The sequence below is a fragment of the Falco biarmicus genome, chromosome 14 (assembly GCF_023638135.1).
Source record: "Falco biarmicus isolate bFalBia1 chromosome 14, bFalBia1.pri, whole genome shotgun sequence".
In the NCBI taxonomy this organism is placed as follows: domain Eukaryota; kingdom Metazoa; phylum Chordata; class Aves; order Falconiformes; family Falconidae; genus Falco; species Falco biarmicus.
The window spans coordinates 1,379,319-1,393,543 of NC_079301.1; the positions used below are offsets into that span (position 1 = coordinate 1,379,319).

The window sequence follows — 14,225 nt, forward strand, 5'->3', positions numbered from 1 at the left end:
TAGCCGTCTCTTTCTGTCCCTGATGATGCTCTCAACCAGATTGTCATCTCTGAAGGAGCACATGTGCACGTGTGTGTCCGGAGCATCTCTTGCTGCTGATGGATGCACTTTGGAGCAAAGATGATCGCGTGCTTGTTTGCTCAAGCAACTGCTTTGCTTCCCGTGCCGAGACAGCGCTGCGGCACCGAGTGCTGGGCTGGTGCTACCGGCAGCACTGCCGAGGGGATGCCCGTCCGGCTGCAGCCCCCTGGCACCGCCCCGCTCCCACCCTGCCCGTGTTTCCCACAGCCCCTTCCCAGGGCTGCCTCCACTGCTTCCCCTCCAGTTCTGGCTCCGGTGGCTGCTGCTAAAATTAGTGAGGAGCTTCTGTCCATTCTAATACTAATAGGCCCATTTTTAATAATGATGTTTTTGCAGCAATTTCAACCCATCATGGTGTCACAGGGGTATTGATGAAAAAAAGTATCTAATCCCTTTTAATAGATTCCATTTGACAGTGAACGTGTCTCAGTGTTCGTTCCCAAAGGCCCCTGGTGGTTTCAGTGTCACTTATGGCTGACCTTGGAGGGTAACAAGACCTTCTCCAGAAGAATGGTGCAGTGTCCATCTGGGACTGGGCTCCTAGCCCCCCTACTCCCATTCCCCACTTCTCAGATGACAAGGCTTTCCCTGCTGCTGCCAGGGTGTCCAGAGAAGGTCTATTTTTGGGAGATCCCGTGGGGATGGTGTTTTATTTGCTCTTTTTTGTCTGCTGGACATGAACTGGATGCAAGGGTGGATGGTCCTTCCCAGCCCTGCTGCTGGGAAAAGGAAAATCCTCCTTCTCCATGCCTAGGGGATGGGGAGACAAGATGCAAGGGCATGCAGCCGTGCAGAGCAGTGGCAGCTCCAGGGAGCAAGAGCACCTGGCTGCCTGTGCCCATGGTCTCAGTCCTGGCTCACCCCTGGATGGGCACGAGGCGGGGCGGCCACACCGAGCGAAGCAGCCTGAAGCCTCACAGCCTCTCCAGAGCCAGCCTGCTTGACCTGTATACATAAATATCCCAGCAAGCACCTGCTGAAAGGTGCCAGACGGCACGTAACGAAGCTGCAGGTCCAGAAATCATTAAACAGGGAAGAATAATTGGCAGCTCTTTTCCAGCATCGCTGAGGTTGGGAGCTAAGGCAGCACCCTCCCGGCTGGAAGCATGTCCTGCCCATCGTCCTGCTGTAGGCAGCGATGTGCTGAGACCTGCAGGATCTGTCCCCCAGCACCTCACAGGATGGGACAAACAAGTGGTGAAAAAGGGATGCACTGCAGTGGAAGTGCCCTATGGCCAGACAACCTCCTGCCTAGGCTCTGCTGAGCTGCAAGCTGCCAGGAAGGTGCAAGAGCCACCCCCCACCCTCCTGCACTGCCCCTGTGCCGCCCCTCCCCGCCCCCCCCCCGAGGCTAATGAAGCCCAGAGGTGCTCTGGAAATGGGCAGGTTATCCCTGCCCGGCTGTGAGCCCTGACCCCTGCAAGCCCCCAGCCCCTGAACCCTGGTCCCCCCTGCTCTCAGCTCTCCCCCTATGCCTGCCCCACACTCTGTCTGCTTTCTTCCCCTCCTGTCCCCCACCTTTCTTCCTCCACGGGTAGAGAAGGGAGCTCTGTGTGTGTCCAGGGCACTAGAGGAGTGAGTCATGCCTTGTGGCGGAGGGCTGGGAGGGCTGGCTCCCCTGGCAGCAGGCTGGGGGGCAGGAGGAAGGGCAGAGCCCTGCTGTAGCTCACAGCTAAATGCTGCCTTTCACTCCAGCATTCCCAAGGAAAGTAATGAGAATAATTAAAGGTAATTTCATTTATTTCAGCTTCAGCCTGTAAAGCAGACAGGGAGGGGGATTTCCAGCTTCTCACTGAAGGAGGGAAGGGAAGAAAGAGCTCTGAAGCTGAGCTGCCCGCAGGCAGAAGGACCTGATAGCAGCCCCTGTTTCCACCTTGGGGACATGTTCCCTTTCTCTCAACCCGTTTGTTTGTGGGGCTCACCTGGGAAAGGGGGCCCCACAGTGGTATGGAGTCACTCAGAGAGCAGTTCTAGATGGGGAAGAGCCTTCCCTTTGAGAGACCTGTGCTGGAAATGCCTGAGCATCCTGCACTAGAATTACCCTCTAGCACAGCTGAAGAGAGGTGCAGAGTGAAAGAGCATCCCTGAGCTGTGCTTTCCTCTCATCCCTTGCAAAAAGAATGCAGAGTGATGCTCACTGAGACAGTGCCAACTCAGATCAGTCCTGGTGAGGTGGAGCCGTGCCTGCAGCCCATTCACAGGCTCGCATGAGAGCAGGGACCATGATCCTGGGAAGCAAGTCCCCCCCCGAAAGCAGTGTCAAGAGCTTGTCAGGCACTACCACGCTGCATCACTGCCTGACTCCAAGGAAAGCAGCCCTGGGGAGCTGGGAGCGGGGACTTTAATCAGTTGTTAGTTACACAAATACCCAGGACTGAAGGGATGTAATTGGATGGTGACGATGCTGAGCTGGATAATTAGGAGACCGTAAACCTCACAGGTCACAGCTCCTCCAGCAGTACATTCAGCCACCACTCCACAAGCACAGCGATCCCGAGCCCTCCTGCTTCTGTGTCACACGCAGACACTTCTTGGGTAAAGGAACTCCTTCAGCATGAGACTCCATCTCCATCCTCAGCACCATGACAGTGGGCCTAGGTGGCTATCTGGTGACGGGAGAGCTGAGAAGACCCTGCATTGCAAAATTTAATCCTTTTTTAACATCTTCAAGCGCAGGGGGACTGTCTCCCAGAGCATCCCCAAACACCTCCCTGCCATACGGGATGGCTGGGGACCGAGTGGCAGCACTGCCAGGAGGTGATGAAGCAGCCTCGGCAGAGAAAACCACATCCCACAAGTGCTTGTTCTGACATGGGGACCGCTTCGATTCACCTGTGCTCTTGACCCCATTGTGTCTCTTCCGTATGAATTATGTTGGTGCTCAAACTTTCCCAGCACTTGTGCTCATTAAATATGAACTTTATACTCAAATATTCAACAGCAGCATTTTGAACAGTGTGTTTGGATGTATTTGAAATCCTCCCTGCACCGGTAAGCAAGAGGAGCCGTCCAGCTGCAGGAGAGGAGAAATGCCAGGTGATGCCCACAGCCAGCCAACACAAGCAGGAGTTTCAGGATGAGCATGTGGTCTACAAGCAGATTCACAGACAGGAATGAATGTCAAGGGTAAATTTGCAAATCATTCCTTACAGTAAATATGATTCAGAGAATCCACCTCCTCACTGAAGTGACATTAAAAAAAAAAAAAAAAAAAAAAAAAAGGAAAAGGGCAAATGTCTCAGAAGGAATGCTTTCACCATATTCTTCCCCATCTTCCCATCACCAAAACCGTATCACTGGCTTGCTGGCCTGAAGGCATCTGAGTGGCCTGTGGGTGCATTCACTACAAGAAAAGGGTCCTGCCACTGCTGGATAGCTGTAGTTGCTCGTCCCAGGGGCTGTAGGATGCCGTGAGAGCTCAGAGCTGCACATCTGAAGACATCACCTCACCCACCAGCCCCTGGTGCATCCGGGGTTGCAGCTGCCCGCTCACCCTTCTCTCTGCTCCCTGTTCCCAACGTGACTGTGTGAATGTGCTGCCCTTTCCTGGTGCCCCCCCAGCCCAAGGGAAGGTCTGCGGGGGATGAAGGCTGGCAGGGAGCCCGCGGGTCCCCTCTGTCCCAATCAGCTGTGATTGAACACAGCCCCGAGCCCCCAGTTCCTCTGCACGTTTGACTACGAGCATCCGTGGAATCTGCAAGCCATTAGCTCTCTGTTATCTTTCTGGAGATGCTGAGGTGAGCCATATGGAAGCACTTACTCATCAACAGCCTGGGACAGAGTTTGGTGGGGTGGTCAGGACTCAGCCCTTTGTGAACTGCAGAGAAGCTGGAACGCGTCCATTGACCCATTTAATGAGCTCCGGCAAGGGGAATTTCACACTGTGCCTGGAGCGGCAGTAACCTTATATGTAGAGAGAGGGGGAGATAATTTCTAATCTTGTCAATCACACCGTTGTGAAATCCGCAGCAGGGTTTCTTATAGCGTGAGGGCCAAGGAGAAGGCGAGGGCCTGATCCAGGTTCTTGCAGAGCAGGACTGCACAAGAAAGGCTTTTCATTATTTTTCTTTGCAGTCTCCTCATTTCCTCACTGAAAAAAACAACAATATATTTATTCACTAGACAAATATTTGACTGGGACAACATGCTGAAATGACCTGCAAACACCTCCTCATTCCCACCAAGAGGGGCTCCTGCTCCCACCCACAGCCGCTTTCACACTCCCTGTTAGTGTGAAACCCTGCAGAGCCTCCAGCAGCTCTATCTGCTCCCTCCTCCTCCTCCTTTGGAGGAGGAAGAGAGGAAAACACCCCCCCAGCTACCCCACTGGTTCAGTCCCACTTGCCTGCATGCCAGAGTTACTTGGATGGTCTTTCAGACACTACCTCAGGGCTACCTACAGCTTCTGACTTGAAGGTACAACCTTGCTACGGGGAACATGGTTGGTCCAAGCATCATGGTGCAAGGCAGGACGGGGGACAAAAGGGTGGGTTGCACCATCTGGTGTGCTCACACACCCAGATCACCAGCAGCCATTCCACATGTGCCCATCTGCACTGCTGTGCCAGTGGCCATGTGTGTTATTTGAAGGCAGAGGAGAGGCTGTGCCGATTTGCAGAAGTGCCCATGGAGGGTCCCTCAGCAGAGCTGCTCTCTCCAGCAGTCAGCGTTTGGGGTGCACTGCTCTTTGTGGCCCCTAAAAAAGAAATATCACACCCCAAAACTCTAAAATATTTAAAACCTGAACACAGGCATGGGCTTTGCTGGTCTCCTATCTCCAAGGACCTGTGTCCCCACTGGTTTGGCTGGGGAAGCTCCTTCTGCTCCTTCTGCTGTGTCCCTCCCTGCAAGATCGCCTGTACTCAGGGAACAGCAGTGTTACCCCAAGCCGGCCCTTTGCACATCAGCGGGACCCTCTGATGCCATGGCGCTGTCTGCACCGTCATCTCCAATACAAGGAACCACTCCAAGATTGAGCTCCAAGCTAAAGAAACAAACAGAGCCTTTTTTGCCTGTTGTTTTTCCTGTTTGCCTAAGAAACATAATCTTCCCCCAAAATGAAAAAAATAATAATAACTTACAGGAAGGCCTCAAGCATGAGCTGGTTTGTGTGCAATTTCAATCAAAACAGGCTTTAAAAAACAAATTCCTTCGATATTCATCACATGTGTAAAACACATTAAAGGGGGACGGTGGACCAGGCTGGAGGAGGGAAGCCCTCCGACCTCTGCCCGCACCGGGAGATGTGTCCAAGCATCAGGGGGAGGTGCCTGATTATCCTGCCTGGCAGCACCCTGCATCCCCATCGGAGCTGGGAAAGGACAGGGCACCCTCGCTGGGCAGGCACCCAGAGCTCACTGGGAGCAAGTACCTGACTATCCTAAAAACCTGCCCTGGTTTGATAGGAAAGGCAATAGGAACAGTGATCAATAGCATCTGTCTGAATGCCTCTTCTCACCCTGCCAGACCCCAAAGCCAAACAAGCAATGCGTTTTGCTGCTTCAGTGGAACGTGGCTGCCTGGGGAAGGCCACCCTGCCTGGGGCTGGGAGGGCAGAGGGATGGACCAGGATGCTACGGACAAAGGAGCAAACTACATCTGGCGACAAACTCCCTCACGTTCTGCATGGCTGCAGAGAGCAGGAGGGTTCCAGGTTTTCCAAGTCTAAATTGAGCCTCTGAAATGGAAGATTTCAGTTCTACATATTTGGATTCCCTTTACAGAATCAGTTTTATAATCCCCATTTATATTCCCCTTTGAATCCCTGACATCCAATACCTGTGATATCGAGGACTGCCATATTCCCAGGCTTGATCCTGGCAGCAAGGGTGAGCAGGCCAGAAACCACAGTGATGGGCTCCCCCTGCTTACGGAGCCCTCAGCAGCAAAGTCTTTGCAGAGTCCACCTCTGTGCGACATCACGAGCAGCCTGCCCCATTCAGCTCACACCTCTGTCACACCTCCCCCAGCCACCCGTGTATGTTTGTAAATCGGGGGGGGGGGTTTCTCTCTCATTACGGTGGATTACTACTTATTTGCACATATGCCAACGCAAAGTGACTGACACTGGAAGAAGCACCCCCCTTCCCAGGTCACACTTTCCCTGGCAAGGTCTCTGCTCTCCGCTGGAGTCACAGCCCTCGCTGCACCATGCCGTGATCATTATCCTCAGAGTAACACAGCCCATTTCTGTGGGTTCCTTGTTTTTACGAGGTGTGATGGGGAAGGAATGCTGTGTACAGTTTAATTAGGGACTAAGTGCCTTGCGGGGTGGGGGCGGGGGGTGGAAAGGAGCAGATACCCAGGGCACTAACCTGAACACTCAATCCCCCATTAAAGCAGCCCCTTTGATGTCTGCAAGCCCCGGTGTCCCACCGTGCAGGGCCGAGGGCGAGGGGAGGAATGGCAGCCAGTGGGGATGTGGAGGCTGTGCGGCCAGGCAGCCCCTCACCCTGCACCCCGGCTCCGGGGCCACCCCAGTGCCCCCCTGGCACGGCCCGAGCCGGACACCTCCGTGCTGGCAGCGGGGGTCTGGCAAACCCAGGGGTCTGGACAGGTGATGAGAAAGAAATAGGAAAGTCCAGTGACAAAGAGAGGCAAGGGGGAAGAGATCAGGGCGCTGGAAGGGCTGAGCTCCCAGCTCAGAGGGGAAGATCCAGGGCAAAACCTATGACGGAGGAGCCCTGGGGAACTCATTGCCCCACAGAGCCATGGCCGGGACGGGGCTGCCCCATGGCTCGTTGGTTTGGTCCCTTCTCTGTGGGGGCAAAGCTCCTTTTCCTGCCTCATTATTTTGTCCAAACACCTTTGGGAGTGGGAACCAAGAGTGAGCACAGACAAGCCACAAACAGCTGAGGACAGCACGATGTCCTGGCCAAAGGCTTCACCTCCACAGCCAGGGCAGAGGCAAGGGCTCAGCTGGCTGCTGCACCCTCTGGGAGCCCGGGGCTGGGCACCACTCTGCCTTGCCTGATGCAGAGCAGCTACATGGAAGCAGGATTTGGCCTCGGGAACTTTTTAATTCCTGAGACCCTCCACAGCAAATCCCTGGCCCTGACAAGGAGGCGCAGTGCCTGGTACCCCCGTCCCACCCGGGGCATGCCCAGGAGCCCTGCGCGGGTGCCAGGCAGTGCTGGGACCCCAGCCGGGCTGGGAGCCCTGCTCCCATGCGCCAGGGCGGGTGCCTGCTCCTCGCCTCATGACTCATGGCACAGCTGGGCACACTGTCTTGGGAGACTGAATCAGCACCTGGAGGGCAGGAGGGGCCCTTCCCTCCCAGTGCACCCAGGAAGACATGGTGACCTACCCCTGCTCCGTCTCCTAACTTGTTGTGGGCTGCAGGCACATGTTGTGGGAATTAGCTGTGTTGTGTCAGCATTTGCTCATCCCACCCATCGCATGACAAGCCTCAGGGGCCGGCGGCTGGGGCAGCACAGTGGGGTCCCAGCATGGAGATGTGCTGGAACCAGCATATCACCTACACCAGAGAGTCAAGGCCAGCAGCATGCACCGACCTGCCCCATCAGAGAAGAGATGCACAAAGCTCCTTGGCACTGATCTGAGTCTCAGGATGGTCTCCAAGAGGTGGAGGCTGGCTGAGGACACATCTGGGGATGGGATGGAGGTGACTGTCTGCCCAGTGAGCTGGGAGTCCCCCTTTACCCCGATGTGGCTTTGACCTGCTGCAGCTCTGCCAGCTCAGCAGGATGCTCCCCACCAAGTGGCGTTCCCAGGCTGGGCATGGGTCAGGTCTGGGGGCTGGGCTCAGGGTGCATGGAGCAGCCCCCCCAGCAGCCCCTCGCCACCATCCCTTTCACTTTCAGTGCTGGTTTGAATTAACAGTGGTGAAGCCTCATTTCTCTTCCTCCTGGGCTGGCGGGGTGCCGGGAGCGCAGGGAAGGGAAGGGGTGTTTCTGCTGGCAGCATTGCCACCCATCAGAGGAGTTACAGACACTTCATAAATATCTGGTGTTTAAGACCTCAGAGGCTGCAGATGGCCACGGCAGAGGAGGGCAGGGAAATTCAACTGCCCCCACCAGTGCTGTGAGTGGCACCCTCAGCCGTAGGATCCTCCTCTTGCAGCACCAGAGGGGACGTTTATCAAATATGGCAAGGCACCCTTGCTAGCCCTTGCTTGGCTCCACGCACCATGAACCCAGTGCTGGCCAGGAGTCTGGGCAAGGACTCACTAGCAGGGAGCAAGATGGGTCCAGCCCAAACCTCCACGGCATGAGCTCCAGCGCTGAATGCCTTGCCCTTCCCTTGCTGCCCCGCAGCACAATTGGTCCCCCCAGAAATAGCACCCACTTCACCTGTACCCACTGCCACACAAACCTCAGTCCTGTTGAAAGCAGCATGGGCTGCCCTGGGGGTGCTGGCCCAGGAGCTGCAACCATGCAGCGAGGCAAAGCCCAGGGGTGGTCCACCACTGACACCCCTGAGTGCCTCCTCCCAGCTGGGGCATTGCTCCTCATACAGTCCCAGCTCCTGGTTATTGGTGGGGTGCAGCACCCAGGTCATCCCGCGGGAAGCCTGTGGCAGAAAAGGCAACTAAACACAAGCACCCTGCCTTTGCTGGTCAGCACTAGCATCCCTCCTCTTCCTCTGCAGGCCACAGCCTCCATAGCACCCCACATTTACAGATGACTCCAGTGTTACAAAACACAGGTCAGCAGGAGCCAGGGCTGCTTTCAAGGCTGGGCAAGACTCCCTTCTCCATCCTTGTTGCTTCCCATCCCCACGGGACTGTTGTCCACAGGACAGGATGCCTTGCTGCCCTGCCTGCCCTGCCCACCCTGCCTGCACCTGAGTAGCACAGACACACAGCACCGCTCTCCTACCACAATGTGACTCCTCCGGTCTGTAAATAACTTCCATTTTCATTTCTTAGCACCAGGGTGACACAGAGAAGTGGAGATGTGAACTCAGCACACACACACATGCCTCCCCTGATTAGGACAACTTTTAAGTAGGTCAGAGCCTGGATTTAAGCTGCTTGACAGTTCCCCTATAAAACATACCTAGTTTAATGCCCTGTATATTTTTTGTGATGTGAAATAGGAGCGGTTTATAGGGGCAATGTGGGGTAGCAGATGTTATTCCCATGCTGGGGGTGGGGGCGGCAGCAGTGGGGAAAGTGACTGCTGTAAATGAACTGGTGATTAAGGTCATTAAAGAATCTTAACCGAGGGGCTTTGGGGGGTTGGGGAGGGGACGGCCAGGTTCCACTGGCAGTAACAAGCTGTGATTGCCAGCCGTTTAAAGGTCCCATCCCCACGGGGATGCTGCTGGCCAGCCCCAGTGGTCACAGCTTCCCAATAGTGCCGAAGTCCTCACACACTTCAGTTTAGGCAGCTTAATGCCACCAGTAGGCACCTTCTCTCTGTACTGATATATTTCCTTAAATCTTCAGCTCCTGGAGTCCTGTGATTACAGAAGAAAGGTCACTTTTGGCTTTGCTTTTCCCTTTCTGTTTTTTTGAGTAAAAATAGTAGGTCACCCATGTTTGCAGCTGGGAGAAAAACACATTTCAAAACAAGATTCCTACAGATCCAGACACCACAAGGTGAGCATAAGATAAAGTACTCACATCAATGAAAAATCATAACCACCTGGTGCTCCAAAGCCCATCTTGCAATGCTTGTGCACTCAGTGTTGGCATGCAGATGCTGCCTGTGACCAGGAGGCCCCCAGGCCCCCAGCCATGCCAACGAGGGGCTGATCAAGCACCCATTACTATGGCCTGAGCCATGTGGGGACCTGTGGGTCTCCCTCTCCAGCCCCGATCTGCTGGCTCAGAGATAACAGTAAAACCCCTGTCCTCTGGCAATGGAATCTGACCATCCTCATCATCCCTCTAGCCATCAGGGCAGTTTGGACAGGCACATCATGGCAAAGACCTTTGGACCTGCAGTGACCCTCTGTACCTCCTGGGCTCCCCCTGACCACAGAGCTCCCATCACCTGGGATGCTTGGCAATGCTTTGCTGCCCGGAGAAGCTGCTGCCCTTGCCGGGGCTGCCCTTTACCAGCCCCCCCACCCTTGCCCTGTCTCACCTGGCAGCTGCCTGGGGGATCATCTGCCAGCCCCTGGCCCCCACTCCTCCCACGCATCCCTCAGCAACATGCTTTCTGATGAGAAAGGAAAAAGGCATGATTTAAACCTGACCTCTCACCCCAAGCTGTGTCTGTAATCAGACAAGCAAACGTTAATAGGCCGAGCCAGGCAGTGGAGCCCAAAGCCCAGATAAAACCCAGCCCTGACGACAATTCAATTTCCTTCCATGAGATCAACTTGCAGCTATAGCAAAGCCACTTGTGCGGTCGCTGGGCTGAAACAATCTGGGCTGGCAGGCACGGCTGTGCTGCCTTCAGCTGGCACCACCTGAGGCCCTCCTGCACGGCAGAACGCCCTGACCAGCACCTTCCCAGGGGTCTGCCCACCACCCCAGCATACTGCTGGGAGCTGCCCACCAGCACCCAGCACAGCCCAAGGACACTGATCTCACGCATCCCCTTGGACTAGGGGTCAAGAGCACATGGGGCTTGGTGTCTTGCAGGGGAGGGCTTTGATTTCCAACGAGGGCTCTTTCATGCAAATATAACCAAGGGGGCCTTGCGGGATGCCCCAGGGAGGCCAGGTTTGCCCCCGTCCCCAGAGTACCCATGGGCACTGTGAGCTGGGCTGGCCAAGGTAGTGGGAGGGTTGCAGCATACTCCTGGGTCCCAGATGGTCCTGCCTCCAGGCTGGCCATGCTGATGCCTCCACAGGTATGCCACCCTCCTCCTCCTCCTCTTGCTCAGACCTGGGTGTGCGGGAACATGGGGAAGGCTGGAGACTGAAGTGCAGGGGGGGATGTATTTTCCATTGCAAGCAGCAAATAATATCCGCATGAAAGGCATGATGCTGGCTTTTGCTTTCTCTCTTTTTTTTTTTTTTTTTTTTTTTTATTGCTCTTGCTAATCTTTGACCTAGATAGCAAGGAAACTTGACAGGAGGGGAGGGGGTCTGGCTGGCAGGGCTAGGGCACAGGCCAGGGCTGCAGCAGGCAGCCTCCTGCATGGACACAGTACAGAGACAGCTCAGTGGGTAGGGAAGGGCATGCCCCAAAAATGGAGCCCTTCATGGGAGCAGTAACAGAATTATTTTGAGAAAAAGCAGATAAAAAACCCTATCAACCCAAGTTTTCTTGAAGAGCATTCAGATGGATGAAGTCCACGTCGTATTGTTGTGTTACATCATTATAAAACCAAGTTTTCAGTGAGGTATGCAGTTTCTTAATGTCTTTGCATGTATACATTGATATAAACACACATATATGTTTGCTTTCATTTCATATTTCCATGCAAAGGAGCAATGCAGGCAGGGAGGCAAACCTCCCTCCCAGGAGTCAAATCCCACTTTAGGTCAAGGGCAAGAGACTGGAGCATCACCCACTGCTCTTTTCCCAGCCCAGCCACCTCAATCCATGTCCAGTCCCCCCGTTGCCAGGCGGGAATTGCTTTTATTACTGGCATACAAGCCCTACTAGATTCCTCCAGTTTACAACCCGCTGCCGCCGATTTCCAACCCACAGTCACCAATTTGTTACCTATTTCTCTCGGTTGAGCACACACAGGCGTCCTTTATTAAAAAAGCAGATCTGCAGAAGGAGGCTTTTACTTTAAACGTGCACTTCAATAACCACAGAAAGACCAAATGTAAAAATAATCATCTGAAGTCTCAGTCCTGCATCTCCTGCATTGGCACTCGCTGGCTTTACTCAGAGATCACAAACTCCCCTGTGTGCTGCATGCACAACTCTAGCAATCCCAGTCCCAGGGAAAAGATTAGCTCTTAATTCCCTGAAGCCAAATCAGGACACGACACAGCCCATATTGTTCCAATTTACACCTCCTTATGAGTTTCCTTAGCTCCCTTTATAGTCTCAGTCTCTGTGCTGTGAATCTTCCCCATTTCCAGTCACTCCAGTCTGGGGCCCCGGCAGCCCTGGGGTCCCACGGGCCCCGGGCCCCACGGTGGGCAGCTGCTCCAGTGCCCGGCAGCTTCACCTCCATAGCTGCAGGGACAGGATCCCCCAAACGCTTCCCAGCCACCTCGCTCCCACAGCCTGCCCCGGGCTGCTCCTGTCCCCTGGCTTGAGAGCCTGGGCAGGGCTAAGCAGCACAGCGGGGGGAGCGTGGCCATGCCACAGCCCCGTGGGGACACAGTGGGCAGCGTGTGGACCCGGTGCCCTCGGGCGTGACTGCGGTTCAGCACCCAGAGCCGTGCAGCTGAGCTGAGTTCAGAAGTGCCTCAGCTGAGAGCTGGGGGGGTTCAGCCTCGCACAGGGTGCTCCACGTTGGATACCAGAGCTCCATGCATGAAGGGTTTCTAACATAACATGTTACAGGCTGTTGTTACGGAGGACTTTTAAATTTATTTATTTTTTTAGTGGAACATGAGGATGTGACAAAAAAGAAAGCAGCCTCAAATAACCTCTAGCTTGGTGTGGAGGAAAGTCCCGACTGTATGGACAAACACAAGCCATTAGGAAGCTGCCCTTTCCCAAGCCCAGAGCAGGGGTGCTCTGGGAGGGGGTGCAGGGATGGATGATAGGGAGAGGAACCATCCTGCTGCAGCTGGGGAGCCCTGAGCACCCATCTCTGCTCTCACACCACTTTCCCACTGCCGCGCCCATCAGCAGGTGAGGTCTCTAACTCCCTGCACTTCCACACTCCCCAGACACCATGGTTGCACTGCCATGGGTGCCCCCTGCTTGGAGCAAGGTGCAGCCCCAGCACCAGCCCTCTGTGACAGGGACTTTCTCAGCCAAACCAGAAAAACCCACAGGCAGAGAGCCACGCATGCAGGCATGTCAAAACCCCCTCTTTGTGAGAGGCAATTTATTTTCACATTCAATCTGCTGGCTTAAGGGATCTGATCTGGTATTTGCTGCTGTAAACAATGGCTCCTGCAATGGGATGAGAGCAGAGAAATGCAGAAAAGGTTAGGCAGCTTTGGTGAGCCTGGCATGGGAGGCCAAGGGCTGTGCTGGAGTCAGCTGCTGGGTCGCCACAGGATGATTTTCCCTGTGCCCTTTCCCTCCGGCCAAGGAGAAGCTGGCTCTCCTTCCATCCCCCAAAAGCCACCAGCTGCTTCCCATAGCTGCAGTGCCCTGACCAAGGCTCTTAGCAAAGCCTGGGGCTTGATGTGGCCACGGTGGGGTTTCACCCTCTCTAATGCATGAAGGAGTTAACGTGCTGAAAACCCCACATCCTTCTCAGAGGGGTTTCCAGGAACATGGACCAAATCCTATTACAGCAACACTTACCTGGGGAGCAGTGGGGAGGGCAGCCATGCAGCAAACCTCAGTGGTTTGCTACTTGATTTGTTGTTCTCCAGGAGCAGAGAGCTGACGGTGGAACAGCCCAAGAGCAGCTGGAGAAAACTCTTGCAGCCCAGGAGCTGCGTTTCTTCTGTAACAGGGGCCTTGGAGATGGCACCTCCAAGAGCACATTGCTCCCCTTGAGCCAGGGTGCTGCGGAGAGTGAGGAGCTTGTCACACTCATGACCATGCTTCTGCCTTAATTTTGGAGGCCTTTGGACCTGCAAGTTCATGGTTCTGGCTGGCACCCTGCATCTGTCCAAGGTGTATCCAGCCTTATCAGGGAGCCACATCTCACCCCAGCCAAGTAGGGAGGAGAGAAAAAATAGGAAAGAAGAAGAAAAATTAGACCGATTGCCCCGAGCAGAGGAAGGGGAAGGCAAAAGCAGCCATTTGCCATATCCACAACCTGGTGAGAGCGGCTGACGGCCGGCACGTGGGAAAGCGCCTCAGCAAGGACGTGTCTGCTGGGCTGTCAGAGCATGGGACTGGGAGGGTTTGTTTTGTGCAGGCTAATAGAGACCTAGCAGGATAATTGGCATGAGTGGAGGAATGACACAGTCCTCTTCCGGAGAAAGGAGCCCTCCTAATGGGAGCCAGGTGGCAATGCCCCTCCAGCCCTGACCCCGGGTCTCTCTGGAGCGAAGCTGTGAGCACGACCCTGTCTGTGGGATGAAAGCAGCCGTCCCTCGCCCCCGCGTCACCCATCGAGTGCAAACAGGTGTGGGATCGCTCCATCCCACCCGAGCGCATGCTCCCCCCGGGCCTGGCTTTGGCA

The 14,225-nt window shown here is 54.9% G+C and overlaps 1 long non-coding RNA gene across 1 annotated transcript; it reads right to left on the reverse strand.

Annotated features, from left to right (window-relative positions):
* Positions 1-3,919: 3,919 nt before the first annotated feature.
* LOC130158829 (uncharacterized) lies at positions 3,920-13,908 on the reverse strand. Its single transcript, XR_008825499.1, has 2 exons — positions 13,394-13,908; positions 3,920-4,171 (listed from the first exon to the last, which is right to left on the reverse strand). It is a non-coding gene; the product is annotated as an uncharacterized LOC130158829 (long non-coding RNA).
* Positions 13,909-14,225: the final 317 nt, after the last annotated feature.